The sequence below is a fragment of the Tachypleus tridentatus genome, chromosome 7 (genome assembly GCF_004210375.1).
Source record: "Tachypleus tridentatus isolate NWPU-2018 chromosome 7, ASM421037v1, whole genome shotgun sequence".
NCBI classification, from domain to species: domain Eukaryota; kingdom Metazoa; phylum Arthropoda; class Merostomata; order Xiphosura; family Limulidae; genus Tachypleus; species Tachypleus tridentatus.
Window position 1 is genome coordinate 122,202,787 of NC_134831.1, and position 16,550 is coordinate 122,219,336.

The 16,550-nt window shown below is 35.7% G+C and overlaps 1 pseudogene across 1 annotated transcript in view; it reads left to right on the forward strand.

Annotated features, from left to right (window-relative positions):
• LOC143256514 (voltage-gated delayed rectifier potassium channel KCNH8-like) overlaps positions 1 to 16,550 on the forward strand; it is a 91,701-nt pseudogene that overhangs the window by 46,173 nt on the left and 28,978 nt on the right. Inside the window, exons 2-7 of the transcript XR_013031393.1 lie at positions 5,824 to 6,057; positions 6,432 to 6,569; positions 7,085 to 7,221; positions 10,027 to 10,264; positions 11,641 to 11,801; positions 15,105 to 15,309. The product of XR_013031393.1 is annotated as a voltage-gated delayed rectifier potassium channel KCNH8-like (transcript). The remainder of the gene's footprint in view (positions 1 to 5,823; positions 6,058 to 6,431; positions 6,570 to 7,084; positions 7,222 to 10,026; positions 10,265 to 11,640; positions 11,802 to 15,104; positions 15,310 to 16,550) is intronic.

The window sequence follows — 16,550 nt, forward strand, 5'->3', positions numbered from 1 at the left end:
AATTATTGAGCTACCTATTACAGAACACAATCAATTATTCAGGTATTTGTTACAGAACATAATAAATTAACGGACAGATTATTGTACACTATTACCAATCATTGAATAATTTATTATGCAGCATAAGAAATTATTGAATAGTTTATTACAGAAAGTTATTGTTTATTTGATAATTTTTCTACACGGAATAATCGATTATTAAATTAATTAATAAGTTAACTAATTACTGATTTTTGACATCGTTTGCTAATATTACTTTAACTCGTTATGATAAATTTCAACCAGAAAAATTATTTTGTTTGAAAGTTGCACGAACAACGCTCATATATGAAGATCTGAGTTAATTAAAATGTGAAATAAGTCTTAACTTATTTCCTGTGGTAACCAGAGCCGTGTTTTATATTTTCGTACCAAAAATACAAATAGGAAACAGTTCTACATTTTGTTTCTCTGGCATCATTGTCACATCCCAATACGCGTGAGAAATATTTCTTTATCGACCTGCTTCTCGTTTGTTATACTAATAAACCGCTTGGTTTACAAACATAAATACATCAAGAAAGGTTTAGCAGTTTTTGATTGGTTTCTCTCAATGATGTTAAAATCGTCATAACTCTCTTTCGCTAATGAAATTTCACCTGCTCTATTTTGTTATTTAAAAAAAAAATGTCGTTTTATAATTGTACTATAGCAGAAAAATATTTACCTTCCATCTTGGTCATAAAAATTCGTTTTATTATTTGTTTATTTTTCTGGTCCCTTATAAAACTGAAATTTATGGCTCAATTCTCCGCGGTAGACAGCCGTAGATAGTCTATTGTGTAACTTTGTGTTAAAACAAATAAAGGAACCTAATTTCTCGTATTAATCCTAAGTTTTTTTTTATTTTCATGCTTGCAAAATCAACTAGAACAGTTAGAACGTAGTGCAAAATTAAACATTAGGCCAATCAACAACTTGTTTCAGAGCTTGATTTCAACATGTTTTGAAATTACTAGTCAATTGACTTCTAATAATTTCAGAGATTTGTGTTGATAGCTTTGCGTGTGTTAAATGTAACGGTCAGTTCTCATGATGGCATATGGCATCATTCGACTGCAAGCATTCGACTTTTTCTTTTCACATATGGTTGACGGGGTTTGTTTTAATAAACCTATATATATATAAAGTTACTGTGTCAATCTAAAATATATGTTTATCTACAACAAAATCAAACCATTTTTATGGTGATCAGGATCCGAATTAATTTTTATTGTCCATTTGAAACATTTATTTTGAAACTTATGCACAAAGGGAAGAGACGAATACTTCTCTGAACCATAGTTTCTTAAAACTCTTTTTTTATTGCTGTATTACACCGCATGCTTGGATTGAAAAAAAAAAAAAATACCGTAATAACCCTAGTTTCAAATGAAGCGAGATAACTCAAATACGACACCCACGTTTCATCTTGTAGCTCTAAAAGTCACCTGATGGTTGTTGGTTAAAACTGAACTCGTGGGAGAGTCTAATTTGATTTCCTCAAAAGCGATTTCCGATTGGAGTTGGAACTCTCGTGAGGAAAACAATTTGTCGATCGACTTTTATCGTAACGAATGGCAGTCGAATACCCGAGAGAATTCATATTAAAGAGAATTTTTATTTCAGACTTTGACAATCGATAAAATGTAAAATCCCGAAGATTCGTACCTGAAAACATAATAAATTTTAAACACCTTCGGTTTACTCATTCAGTGTTGTGCAGGGTGGTAAACTTTTATCTCTTCCTCGATTTGGCGGACTTGGACCATTTTTAGTTTTAGGGGACAACATTTATCATTTTAACACTTTAAAAGAAATAATTTAATGTTGCGTTTGACGCCATTACGTTTGAAGCAAACAAATTTTATACAGTTTTGGTTATAATTATGGAAGCTGGGAATAAATAGTATAAGAGGCAAATTAGTATGGAAACTGTAAACAAAGAATATAAACAGATAAGAAATACTGAAACGCCCCTTCCTTTATCATGAGGAAAAATGAACCGCAACAAAGTACAGTTGAGAGTTTACTCTGTGGTTAGTTCTAATCAGGAAGTTCCATATCATAATAAGCTATATACATTAGTGCAGGCTGCCATACCATACCCAGTAGTAGTAGTGTGAATCTAGTTATGACTGCCAGTTTTGAAATGTCGCATAACAATACGTATAAAGCAGATGTTTTAGTTAGTGAAAGATTTGTTTGTTTGTTTGTTTGTTTTGGAATTTCCCACAAAGCTACTCGAGGGCTATCTGTGCTAGCCGTCCCTAATTTAGCAGTGTAAGACTAGAGAGAAGGCAGCTAGTCATCACCACCCACCGCCAACTCTTGGGCTACTCTTTTACCAACGAATAGTGGGATTGACCGTCGCATTATAACACCCCCACGGCTGGGAGGGCGAGCATGGAGGGGCGCGAACCCCCGACCCTCAGATTACGAGTCGCACGCCTTAACACGCTTGGCCATGCCGGGCCCGTTAGTGAAAAATAATCCATGAAAAAGAAATTGCGAAAAGGCTCCATCTTTCAGTAAGAGTTTTATCAAAGACACTGAAGATTGCACGTGTAACAGTAGAAACGTCAAAACTTGAAAACTGAAACGTTCCAAAAGTATTTGTTAAGCTTCTCAGAGTATTTTGTTAACAAGTTAGATTATGGTCAAGTACAGGTCGTACCATCAAATCTTCGCTGTAAATACCGGTGTGTGAAAATTAGCTCGAGAACAGTAAGACACACATCATCATGAAGTGGTCTCAGCAGATTTGCGACCGATCGAAAATAGTTGTTAAGAAGAAGCGACTAAACTAAGTAAGTGGACTGAACATAACAACAAAAACAGTGGAATGAACAAAGTTGAAAATAAGTCTTTTTGTACAGGTGAATACAAGTTCGAATATTTAGGCGAAAATCAACAGCATTTTCATCGCCATTTTGTTCTAGGAGTCTCATGATGGTTTTTGGTTCACGTGGAAGACCTTAACTCTTTGTTAACTTGAAGACAACTTAAGAAATTCGAAACGTTATTTTGTACTTTGTTTTAATTAAAGTTTTAATACCCACACGAGCCGTCTTGAGACTCTAAATTAATTTCCTCAGTATGAATTTCTTTAAGATCTAGAACTCTCTTGATGTAAACAATTCGTCGATTGGATGAATGGAATTCAAATCCCCCAAAGGGAAAGGAATCAGATTATTATATCATGGTGGTGATTGAGGTCAATAGAAGTATAGTGCTGTATTTTAACAAGTAATACTGGTGAGCTGTACAGAACTTATATCATTACGACTGCTGACCCCAATAGGCAGATTGCACTGCACAACAATTTTTTTTTTAAAGTTTTGCTTCCTGAAAAGTTTTTGCTGATTGTGACAGGTACCTGGTGGGTATGCACAAATATAGTTTTGGTTTTGCTTCATCACGTAGGAACTCTGAGAAATAGACAGTTAACTGTTTACCGGCAATAACGTATTTAATCGCGTTTATGTTTCTAATACGCTATTACGTTCAACATAATTTAAAGTTTTTACATGATTTTCGTTTGTATTCAATGTCAGGTGCATCACGTTGCAGTGTCAGCAAGCATTGACGGATTCCAGTTGTCCTGTTATCGTTTTTCCATTGTAGCAATGTTCTGGTGAACATGACAAAACTGAATATTTCGATGAAACGGTACGTGATGGGCAAATTTGGAAGTGGTTTTCGTGATCAGCAGCCAAAAAATCTATAAGGAACATCCAACAATGTTCAAGAAGTAAAAACTTTGTTGTGCAGTGTTATGGCTCATAATGAAGACGTCACATTAAGCGTGAATTCATCTTCCAGCAAGATAATGATCCTAAAGACACAGAGAAAGGGGTAAAATAATATATTTACTGTAAAAAGGTGAATAGGATATTCACAGTCATAACTAGGTCTGCCCAAAATTCCGATGTGGACGTTTGTGAGGTTGAATGTCTTTATTTAAAAACTGAGGTCGAAAGGATCAATACTGGGAGTGAATATAGCACTTGGAACAGTATGTTGCTTTAGTAAACTGTATTGATAGCAATATAGCAGGTTGTTGTTTTTGTTGTTGCCGGTGTTGTTTTCTTAGTGCAAAGCAGCACAATTGTTTAGCTTCATTCTGTCCACAGTGAGCAATCTAATCACGGAATTTTAACGCTAAGTTCATAAACTTAGCGCTAACCCTCCGGAAGGAAAATACTATGGGTAAAGCGAAGACTATTGTTGTTTGTTATCAGGCTCAGAAGAATTGGGCTATCTGTGCTCTGTCTACCACGAGTATCGAAACCAGATTTCTGGCAGTAAGAGACTGCAGACATATCACTGTTGCACTGGGAGGCGTGAAACAAAGAACTCACTTACAAAACACCAGTGCATTGTATAACTTATTAGCATTTCTTCCTTACATTTTATGATACTGCTTTGTTATCTAGTTATTTGTTGTCCTTGTATTTTTATTCGTTGTGTGTTTCCGCAATTATTTCAGTTCCTCCATAAGCCAACGTTCATCCTTTAAATGGAACGTAACTGGGATCTAATGGTCAATTCATTCTGTAAGTCGTAAGGTCATGGTTAGCTTGTGACAAGCTTCAATATTTTTCTATTTTTCAATTCAATAATCTTTTATGAAAACCCTGTAATAATAATGATTTTTGTGCCGTCTCAGGTGCACTGTCAACATTTGGTCCGCGACAATTGTCTAACCAAATCGATATTGTAATCCAGCCAAGAAAAAGATTATTGCTTGGGGAAACGTTTCAAAGCTCCTTCAAAAGAAGACAGTTTTGCGTAACGGGATTCTTAAAGTCGTAGAGTCTAGGGACAAAACATTTCAAGAAAGGGAGATTTTACTATTCTTCATCGAAATGGGAAAAATCGCCCAACAGCATGTTTAGGCAAGCAACTAGCTGAGAAAGAACTATAAAAGTCAACTCTGAGTACAGCCCTCATACAAAAAAAGTGAAGAATATGGCTATTACAAAGAAGCCCTTGGACTTAAAATCTTGCCTGGTTGCTATCAAGCACAAAGAACTTCTTCCTACCCCAAGATATGGAAACTCGATTATTCAGGTGTCATAAGCCAGCAGTTTTGTCGTTCAGCCACCATGAGAGGCTTAACCCAAATATGACCACTGGCGTATTTTCGGGTTCCGTTAACAAGATAATAGACAACGATTTAAAGTTGACAAAGGCTCACAGGCCAACAGTCACACCTTAAAATCAATAGCTAGTCTCATGGGAGAGACAGAGGAAGTGGAATTTCATTCCACGCAGTTAAAGGATACATTTGTGCTTTTGATATTATTAATCGTGTTTTTTGTAACGGACTTTTATGTTCAGTGGAGAATCTGTGAAAAGTTTTTCAAAGGCTTATGTTTCAAAAGACTGGCCCTTCACAGAAACTTTTACGACATAGAATGTGGCGACATCATATGCTTGACCACAATTGATGTCGGGGGAAGTACGTCCAAGAGCAGAACGTAACGTGAATGCTCGCTCGTATAAAGTACAACTGACCCTCAGCAGATGTATCCTTAGATGTATTTAAACATTTTTGTATCTCGTAAATTATATTTACTGCTTATGAGTAAGTGATTACGTTAAGTAAATTATTTGAACGTTTTCTGTTCTCTTCCGTGAGCCACCTAGAAAATGGTTTAGTGATAAATTCACTTTGATGTAAAGGTTTTATTAGTTACACTCCATGGCCATCATTGAATTCAGTAATGTCTGTTTGCACATGGCAACAATATATCAATAAATCCTTTTGTTACGTAAACTGTTTCTATTTCTTTATAGACAGCAATTTTGTGCTGGGAAATGCACAAGTTCCTTCGATATATCCGATCGTGTACTGCTCTGACGGATTCTGTGACCTGACCGGTTACCCCAGGGCGCAGATCATGCAAAAAAGCTGTGCGTGCACTTTTCTGTTTGGATCTGAAACCACTAAAGAGGATAAAGAAAATATCGAGATGGCGCTGTGTAATAAAACCGAACTGAAACTGGAAGTGGTATTCTACACAAGAACTGGTTCGTAGTTCTTACTATTGGGTTTTAATTCTAGTCTTTATATGCTACGAAGGGTTAAAAGTTTTCAGGGTAACTGCACGTGACATCTCGTGAAAAAGGGTAACTTACCTGTTTTTGTTTATATTAAAAAAAATTCAAATAAACAACCTGTAGTTGGAGTTTATATTAAAATGGTGTGTTCGATCTGTAACTAAATTCATAAATGGAATTATGTTTGTGTATATATATATATATATATTAACATATTTTGGTAAAATCAAAACTGGCTCTTACGAAGGTAGACATTAATTAGGCTAGGCTAAAAGTAAATATGTTGATTTAAGTCTAACGTAATATACATTCTCGTGTCTAAATTCTGGTGTTTCTCTTTCCAGGAATCCCTTTCTGGTGTCTTCTGGACATTGTTCCAATTAAAAACGAAAAGCATGAAGTAGTGTTGTTTCTTGCTTCACACAAGGATATTACGAAGACGAAAATTGCCGAGATAGAAATGAACGAAACGTATAATAGTGGTGAGATGCTTCCCCATTACCTTCGTCACTGTAAAAATACTTTCTGCAAAAATCATGTTTAATTTTTAGTTACTACAGCTAAACTAGTTGTTTATGAAAAGGACATTTAAAATGATATAGCTTGTGCTATTGAACTTTTTCAAAGAATGCCTGGTCTTACTTAGTTTGGAAAAGTCAGTTATAATAATCAGCAGTACAAATCCTTGGAATTTCGTGTTGGTTCATTGGGAATCGAAATTAATACCACAATTAATTTCACAAAAATAATTAGTTTCTGAACAATCCTTTGCTGTTATTAATGCTATTTTTATAATGTACGGATTATACGACAATTACACGTAAACGTGGGATTGTAAATCCGTTTATTTAAGTAAATTAGTAATTTCAACGTATCTTTTATATATTTATACAATAGACTGTTTAAAGTGTTTTAAACAGACTTCTTGAAAATGTTTATTTGCGAGCTCGTAATTTTTTATTTATTTTTAAGAAGTTTCCAATTTTTCGTCATACAGATGCCAACGGTAACCGTGAACCCCAAGGATGTTTATCTACTAAATACTACCAGCGTCGCAGAAGTCGTGCTGTGTTATACCAGTTGTCCGGTCACTATCGTCAAGACAACATGAAATCTAAGCTTAAACTGAACAACGTAATATCTGTATTCTCTCTGTGAAACTTAGTTTGTTTTTGTTTGTTTGAATTTCTCACAAAGCTACTCGAGGGCTACCACCCACCGCCAACTCTTGGGCTACTCTTTTACCAACGAATAGTGGGATTGACCGTAACATTATAACGCCCCCATGGCTGAAAGGGCGAGCATGTTTTGCGCGACTGGGATGCGAACCCGCGACCCTCAGATTACGAGACGCACGCCTTAACGCGTTTGGCCATGACGGGCCGTGAATACACTTGTGGAAAACACTTGATATCAGTTTTGTTTATCCAAAAAGATGTTTGACAGAAATATGTACCCGTTCTTTTATATTTGAAGATACGCTAAACAGAATATCAACAAATCTGGCATGTATCCCTAGAACCCCCTTCCAGGGGAGTGACGTATTTGGTCAGTGTGTAGGTCCGACTCCTATATTGCCCCCTGCAGGTTTCCATGTATTTCACGAAATGTGGTAGTATACTAAAGTAGCGTTTTTGCCGCATAGGAATGTCGTGGCTACAGAGGGCGTTACGTTTAGTAGTTATGTATTTGGTTCACGGTTAAAATTCCTGACCGTTCAACAATGTAACACTGTCACAAATAGACTTGTAGCTGAATGGGTGTTGTTGTTGTTTGTTGAATTTCGCGTAAAGCTAACCGATGAGAACTTTCATGCAAGCTACCCCAAATTGTGAAGTTAGTTAAATAAACAGTGTCAACTTGTGTACTACTCCAATCAAGGTATGCCATCTCGGGTGTCACGCACCCAATAAACAGTGTCAACTTGTGTACTACTCCAATCAAGGTATGATTAAGCCATCTCGGGTGTCACGCACCCAAGATCCCAATGTTCGAAACGCAAATTATTTGGGCGCAAACCATGGACCCTCAGATACACAGACCGGTACGCTATCCATAGAATGTTCTTACAATTAGACTGACGTACGACGTTGACGATGCGATGACAGAGTACTTAGAACAGTATTAGGCTTTAAAGCGAGACCAAGCTGGACCTTTATGTAATTAAAAACATTTTAATGACACTAAACGTACATTGATAATGTAATGAACAATAACACGAATTTCCCAAAGGCTTCAAGTCTAAAGATCTTAAATCTAACCCTACCTCTAAACCAAAAACTGTTACCATGAAAACGTGGCCGAAGAATCCACATTGGATCATGTCCGGGCCAATCCATTCTATAAGTGTTTCAATGAACTTTTCTGCCACTTTTTAAACGAGTCCACGGAATGTGATGATCACGTCCGGTGGGGCTTGTAAAGAAGATTTATAAAGTTGTACGTCTGTAATTCAGCTGCCTTTCAAAGGAGCTTGATACAGTGAACATTACGGTTATCGAATTAAGTACAATCGAGAAAGTAGGTCCAAGGTCAGGTTCTGTAACATCTTTTTTTTTTTTTATATAAGGTGCAGTTAGCTTCAGAAGTAAGGTATTAGGAAAAATAGTTTAATTTATTTTGTTATTTTACAATATATTATATTGTGTTAATTATATGTATGTATCTGCCTGAATACTTTGTAGTGTTATGTTACTTAGAGTATGAACAAATGATGATTAATGCAGTCTGACGTATTTACTTACCTAAAAGTGTTAAGAGGTCTTATTTCTAAGCCTAATCGATACTTTAGTGAGTTTATGATTTTTATTAAGCTTCTAACTTCTCAGTCCAAACGGGGAAGACCTGGAGGATGATAAAGAGGGGGGACGGAAACAAACACCGAATTCTCTAATGCTACTACCCTGAGATCCCGAATGGTACATACCAGGTTGGCCCGACATGGCCTGGTGGTTAAGGCACTCGACTCGTAATCCGAGAGTCGCGGGTTCGAATCCCCGTCACATCAACATTGCTCTCCATTTCAATCGTGGGGGCGTTGAAATGTTACGATCAATCCCACTATTCGTTGGTAAAAGAGTAGCCCAAGAGTTGGCGGTGGGTGATGATGACTAGCTGCCTTCCCTCTAGTCTTACACTGCTAAATTCGTGATGGCTAGCGCAGATAGCCCTCGTGTAGCTTTGCGCGAAATTCAAAAACAAACATACCAGGTCTGGTGAAACTTGTTTCAGCGGTTCACCAATCACCAGCTAACAAAGACAGACTTTTGTCAGATAAAGATTTAGATTGATAAGTCTAAGTAAGATTAAAATATTGTTAATCATAGTTTACAAAAAACTTCCGTATTAAGACGATGCTTTAGAAATAAATTATAATAAAAGTTAAACGTTTATCATATTAAATTTAATCCAACTATGAAACTGTTAAATAAGTTTTTATTTACTGTGAACTTTTCGTAGATAACGATTCGTTTCAAATAACCATAAAGTAAAACAAAAATTCTTCTTGTTTGCCATTTTTCTAGACCATTAAGTTTTAGATTTTACACGGGAAACCAAACCTGACATTTAAAGGCATAATAATCGCGCGTTCCAATAATAAAACGTTGAATATCTGAAACTAACAAATCTTAAGGGACCGAGTGTTACGGAATGTGCCTATTGGGCATGAAGTGACTACGTAAGTTTAACTAGACCAATAATAATAAAACACGTGTTGTAGACAACCCAGATACTTGATATAATATAGCGTTTCATATCACTTAGCCAAGAATTGAAGAAGGAATCGATAGGTTACGTGTTTTTCTTGTTTATTTTGATGTATTTTCCACACATTTAATAGTTTCTATTTTATATCTGAGTTTCCTAATTTAATTTTAAGTTGTGAGTTATAATTACTGTTGAAAAACTAATTTATTATAATTTTCTTCTTATTTCTAGAATCTCCTCCATTCAAATTCTCTTCCAGAATACAAAACAGCAGCCATAAAGAAATCCAAGTTTATCGTATCCCATTACGGTGCATTTAAGACTTGCTGGGATTGGTTAGTTCTTGTAGCTACGTTCTATGTAGCCATTGTTGTTCCGTACAGCGCCGCCTTTCGAGACAATAATGAAAGTCCATCTAGAAATCAGACAATCATATGTGACGTCATTGTTGAGGCTTTCTTTATTATAGGTGAGTTCGAGAAGTGAAATTGAATAACGCATTTATTATTTTTAATCAGATAGCTTTACTACTATTATTTTTCATTGCCTAATCCTACGTGGATTATTGTGACGTTTCGCAAACGCATTCTGAAAATAATCATAGATCAATGTAGCTAACACATTTATAAACACGCATTTCTCGTTTACATTTATTTATTAAGCATACATTAAGTGTTCTTTAAGACATGCTTAAATTGAATGTTACCAGAGTTTTACTGCAGGAATTTATCTTTTGAGATATCGAGGTTATTTCAGGCGAAAAATAACACATAACTACAGAACAGTTGGCCTGGTATGGCCAAGCGCGTAAGGCGTGAAACTCGTAATCTGAGGGTCGCGGGTTCGCGCCCGCGTCGCGCCAAACATGCTCGCCCTCCCAGCCGTGGGGGCGTTATAATGTGACGATCAATCCCACTATTCGTTGGTACAAGAGTAGCCCAAGAGTTGGCGGTGGGTGGTGATGACTAGCTGCCTTCCCTCTAGTCTTACACTACTAAATTAGGGACGGCTTGGTGGAGTAGGCTAACAACCTACTCACTTAAATACTTGTTGAAGAATCCGCAAGCGATTGAGGCCCTATGATTCTAAATGGAATCTAAAGGAGATAACTAACTAAATAACAGGACAGTTACTGTGTTATTAATTGAAATATTAGAACAGTTTATGCTACTTAAACTAAAATAAGAAATATGTGGATACCCTTCATCATATGAGCTTAAGAACTACCTAGATTAACTTTTAGCATTTAATTACAGGTCTCAACTAATAGACGTGAACTTTGATTATTTCGTATTACTTTATTTAGAAGTGAATGTATTTTTAGCCGTCTTTAAATGACCCTCTTTAAAAGCAGACATTAGTAGTTCATTAAAGCCAAAAGTATATTCTGCCAAGTTATGATTGCTCTTTTCATATGATTTATATACATATTAACACAACTGTTTTATGATCACATCGTCACAATAGTTCTTTATAATGCGATACAACACTTTATTTTTGGCCATACGTTGTAACTTTGTAACGTTAAATGTATACACGTTTGGTGAATCTGTCTTAATGTTGTTAAGTCGTTCTATTGTGTGTTTATTACTGACTGTAAACGTAATTTTTAACGATTTCGAAAATGTTCTTCTACGTCCAGGTCTTTAGAACTTATTGGATATTTTTGTAAAATAATTCATTTCTAAATCTGCTGTATCGAAACATTATTCATTAAAGTTGTTTTTAAAACTATAAAGAGCTAGCTAATCACGTCGAAGTTTCTATTATAAAGTTGTTTCTTTTTTTTTAAGATGAAATATTAATTTCATCTGAGTTTTCTAACTGTTCCTGTTGGATTAACAGACATCGCTATCAACTTTCGCACAACCTTTGTGAGTAGAAAGGGAGAAGTTGTGGCAAAGCCTAAATCAATTGCTGTTCATTATGTTCGTAGCTGGTTCATTGTTGACCTCTTTGCTGCCTTACCCTTCGATCTCCTATATGCAGCAAACCTGTACAGTAGGGTAAGTTTTATATGATCAGATACAATTTTATTCAAATGAAGGATTTCTTGGAGAACGTAGTTAATAAAGATTTATTCGACAATTCCCTTCGTTAAATGTCCACTAGAAAACTTATAGTTGGAATTTATATACGACATTCTGTTTCCGTGATGACGAGGAAAACCCACTTGTAGAGAATTATATATTTAAAAACGGCTGGTATGGATAGAGAATGCACTAGTAGGGGAGCGAACGACATTTCGACCTTCTTCGGTCATCATCAGGTTCACAAAGAAAGAAAGAGGTAACTGACCGATAGCTGACCACATGTTTGAAGGCGGTTGTGTAATTGAGTGTAGGAATGTACAGGGTGTGCTTAGACGTTGGATTATATTTATTAATATAGGTATAAAGGTGTTCCTTTGTATTGGTTTATTTTGGGCTTGAGTTATTGTATAAGTAAGGATTCTTTAATTTTGCGTTTGTTTATGTTTGCTTCTTTATTCAGTATTTCTACACTCAATTACACAACCGCCTTCAAACATGTGGTCAGCTACTGGTCAGTGACCCTTTATTTCTTTGTGAACCTGACAGTGACCGAAGAATGTCAAAACGTTGTTCGCTCCTCTGTTAGGGCTTTCTCTATCCATATCAGCCGTTTATAAATATATAAGGACATTCTGTTTATTTAAAAATTTACTACAAACCGGTTCTTAGTCAAAGATCAGCTATTGACGAGATTTACGAGGCACCCTGTATTTTTCAGTAAATGTTTCGTTACGGACATATAAAGATATTTCTATATCGATTCTTTCTTACTAAAAAGGTGCCCATATAGAAATATCTTCACTGAAGTGTTTTCTTCAGTTAAAAGTAAGTTTAGTTAGCAAGAAAGACACGCAAGATATTTATTTTTGCCTATTAAATAATACATTTTAGAATCTTTCACAGAGGGACTGGACGTGACCAAGTCCTTGATATACTAGACTGTGGATCATATGGTTTGCTTTTTTTTTCACTGCACAAAGAAAGAAAAAAAAAACCGAATATTGTGCTCTGGATTTGTGAGTGTTATGTACTAGCAGTTATCAAATCTCACTATCCGATTAGACGAGGGACTTAGTGGTAGATGCTGTTGACTAGCTATCTCTTCTTCAGTTTATCAGTTCTAAATTAGGGACGAATAGCGCAGATATCCATTATGTAGCTGTGCGCGAATTTTCGGAACAAACTTGACTTTCGCAATGAAACGTATATACTAACGAAGTTCCCTAAGGTCTAACTAATACAAGGCAGAACACGTTTTATTAAAGAAGATAAAAACACTCTTGTACAAAATCTCCTTGAGGAAAGAGATTTTACTTGGTTAATAAAACTACGTTACTTCCTCGACAAGTTTCTTAAAAAGCGTTTAATATTTTATTGTAAGGCCACTTTGAATGTTATGAGATAAAGTACGGTAAATCGAGAGTGGGAAACATGTTGTTGTTTTTTTATAAGAAGGGTTCATTGTTGAATACACACTCATATTTTGATCTAACTGTTTTGGGGAATATTACCAGCATAATTATTTGGGTGTGCATTTTTGGTTGCTTTTTTTTTAATAGCAAAGCCATATCGGATTATTTACTGTGTCCACCGAGGGGAATCGAATCGCTGATTTCAGCGTTGTAAATCCGTAGACTTACCGTTGTCCCACTGGGGGACAATTATTTGGCCATTTCGATGTTATAATAAAGTAAATTACAACTTTCTATTGTGTTTTACACGAGAAAGTTACAACTTTAACAAACAATTCCTAAAACTGTATTTAAATAAAGGGCACGTATTGAGATTGTTATTTCTTTGTTAACTACTATATTGTCATAATACCTTAATTATTTCAAACTAATACTAGAAATAAACGACCTTATAACATCAAAATGTTGTTATTATTTAATTAAACATCGACATTTCGCTTTTCAGCTTCTTTAAAACAAAAACCGAAACTGACAGTACAAAGCTTCCAACGTTGAGGTTTAGAGGGCGCTGTCTGACAATAGAAAACGCTAGAAAAATTAAATTATAATATTGTGAATTTTTGAATATTGTTTGGTTTTATTACTTTTATCTTTAGAAATTAAACTTGAATAATAAAAAATAACTAGATTTAGTAAGACTGGGGACTACAGAAGTGGGCATAAGTTTCAAATTTAATGTAATATGTATACATGTTATATATGACGTTAGAATGGGCTTAGCACTGGTGACGGATCTATAGCCTCAGCTATAATTCACCTTGCAGCGAGATTGTAAGACAAACTAAATACACCGTTTTATTTACTAGATAAAGTCTAAAAACTAGTTAATTGTCAAACTTAGGCTTAACTGTGTTAAGAATAGGCTACTGGATTAAATCATAGTGTTTGGTGTATATTTTCATTCTACAAATAATACAACGGTTAAGACCACTTTAGGGGGTTAAGCACTCCCAGTTTGTTACGTGCGATATGTTTAATTTTTTAATTGGCCAGTTGGGTTAAGGTGTTCGACTCGTAATCTGAGGGTCGCGTGTTCGAATCCCCCTCGCATCAAACGTGTTCGCCCTTTCAGCCTTGGAGGCGTAATAACGTGACGGTCAATCCCAGTATTCGTTGATAAAAGAGTAGCCCAAGAGTTGGCGGTGAGTGGTGATGACTAGATGCCTTCCCTCTAGTCTTACACTGCTAAATTAGGGACTGCTAGCACAGATAGCCCTCGAGTAGCTTTGTGCGAAATTCAAAACAAAAAAAAAATTTAAGTTACTCGAGCAATATCTTTTGAAAAAAAAATGAAATGGCTTAGATGTATACAAAGACCTATGATGTCGCATCTGAAGCTTTAACTTGAATTGTTTGTTTGTTTTAAAATTTGCCCAAAGTTATGCGAGGGCTATCTGAGCTAGCAGTCCCTAATTTAGCAGTGTAACGCTAGAGGGAAGGCAGCTAGTCATCACCACCCACCGCCAACTCTTGGGCTGTATTTTACCAGCAAATAGTTGCATTGACCATAACATTATAACGACCCCACGGCTGAAAGAGCGAGCATGTCTAGTGTGACAGTGATTCGAACCCGCGGATCTCAGATTACGGGTCGACCGCCTAAACAACCTGATCATACCGGGCCTGAACGAATATGAAAGTGTATTGTTATATTATAAGTAAACAGAAGTAGATGTTAAAAAACAAAATCCTTATCATCCACTCTAGACCGTAGTTGTTGTCGGTTCTTGGTTTATTTATGTAACAGCACGTTTTTGTTTCACTGTTTATCGATAAAGAAAAGTGTGTCTACTTTTTATTTTAGAACACTTTGATGCACTTGTTGAAGTTGACCCGACTGCTGCGTTTGGCTCGACTTCTTCAAAAAATGGACCGCTACTCTCAGTACAGTGCCATCATTCTAACGTTGTTGATGCTTATGTTTTCCTTGGTCGCTCACTGGATGGCCTGCGTTTGGTATGTCATTGCACTTGAAGAAATAGATGTCAATCCAATCGAATGGGATGTAGGTGAGATAAAATTTATTTCAAGGATTTTGTTTTTTTCAATTTTCATACACATATAACAATTTAGATGAAACAAAATGACATCAAGGATTTCCTGCTTTCCTTATCGGGTTCCAACCAAATCCAGTTAGTTGTATACTGAGATATAATTGATCTTAAGGATTTTCTACTTTTTAATATACAGATTCCAATCCACTCCAGTGGAAAGTTAGTGAAGTAAGTATCATATTAAGATTTGTCTGCCTTTTCATACACACATAGAGTACCAATTCAATTCAGTGGGGCCCGGCATGGCCAGGTGGTTAAGGCACTCGACTCGTAATCCGAGGATTGCTGGTTCGAATCCCCGTCGCACCAAACATGCTCGCCCTTTCAGCCGTTGGGGCATTAAAATGTGACGGTCAATTCCACTATTCGTTGATAAAAAAAATCGCCCAAGAGCTGGCGGGGGCTGGTGATGACTAGCTGCCTTCCCTCTAGTCTTACACTGCTAAATTAGGGACGGCTAGCACAGATAGCTCTCGTGTAGCTTTGCGCGAAATTCAAAACAAAACAAACAAACAGTAAATTCACCGGAATGTTAGTGAGGTAATTTTTTTTCAAGGAAGTCATATTTTTCCATTGCTGAATACTAAGTTTACCCTTCCTATATAATATTATGATCAAGATTATCTGTGTGTGTAATGCATAACACATTTAAGTTATGTATAGTTACTTGCTGGATACCGATTTAAAACAAGTATTCAATGTTATTTACATTTTAAAGACATTATTGTTTGAGAAAGTATATTGATCTGATAACTGTAAGAAATTAAATATTTAAATAAAACACAAAATTATTTTCAAATACCCGCTTTATCTTACTTTTACTTAAGTTACTTAACTCTAACTCTGTTTCAAGTTGTGGAGCAGAACTACCGTGTTTCTCCGAAAATAAGACAGGGCTTATATTAATTTTCACTCCAAAATATGACACTAGGGCTTATTTTCGGGGGATGTCTTATTTTGATATATTAAAAAAATGAAGTTACAAAGTAAAACTATTAAACTAACCATTTAAAATAAACTATTATTAAACTATTAAACTAACTGATTAATACTTAAACAAACTAATTAACTAACTATTAAACAAACTAATTAACTAACTATTAAACTAATTGATAAATTAATTTTTTTTTATTTCTTTCCTCTTCCTGCCACTCTTAACTAGGGCTTATTTTAAGGGTAGGGCTTATATTAAAACT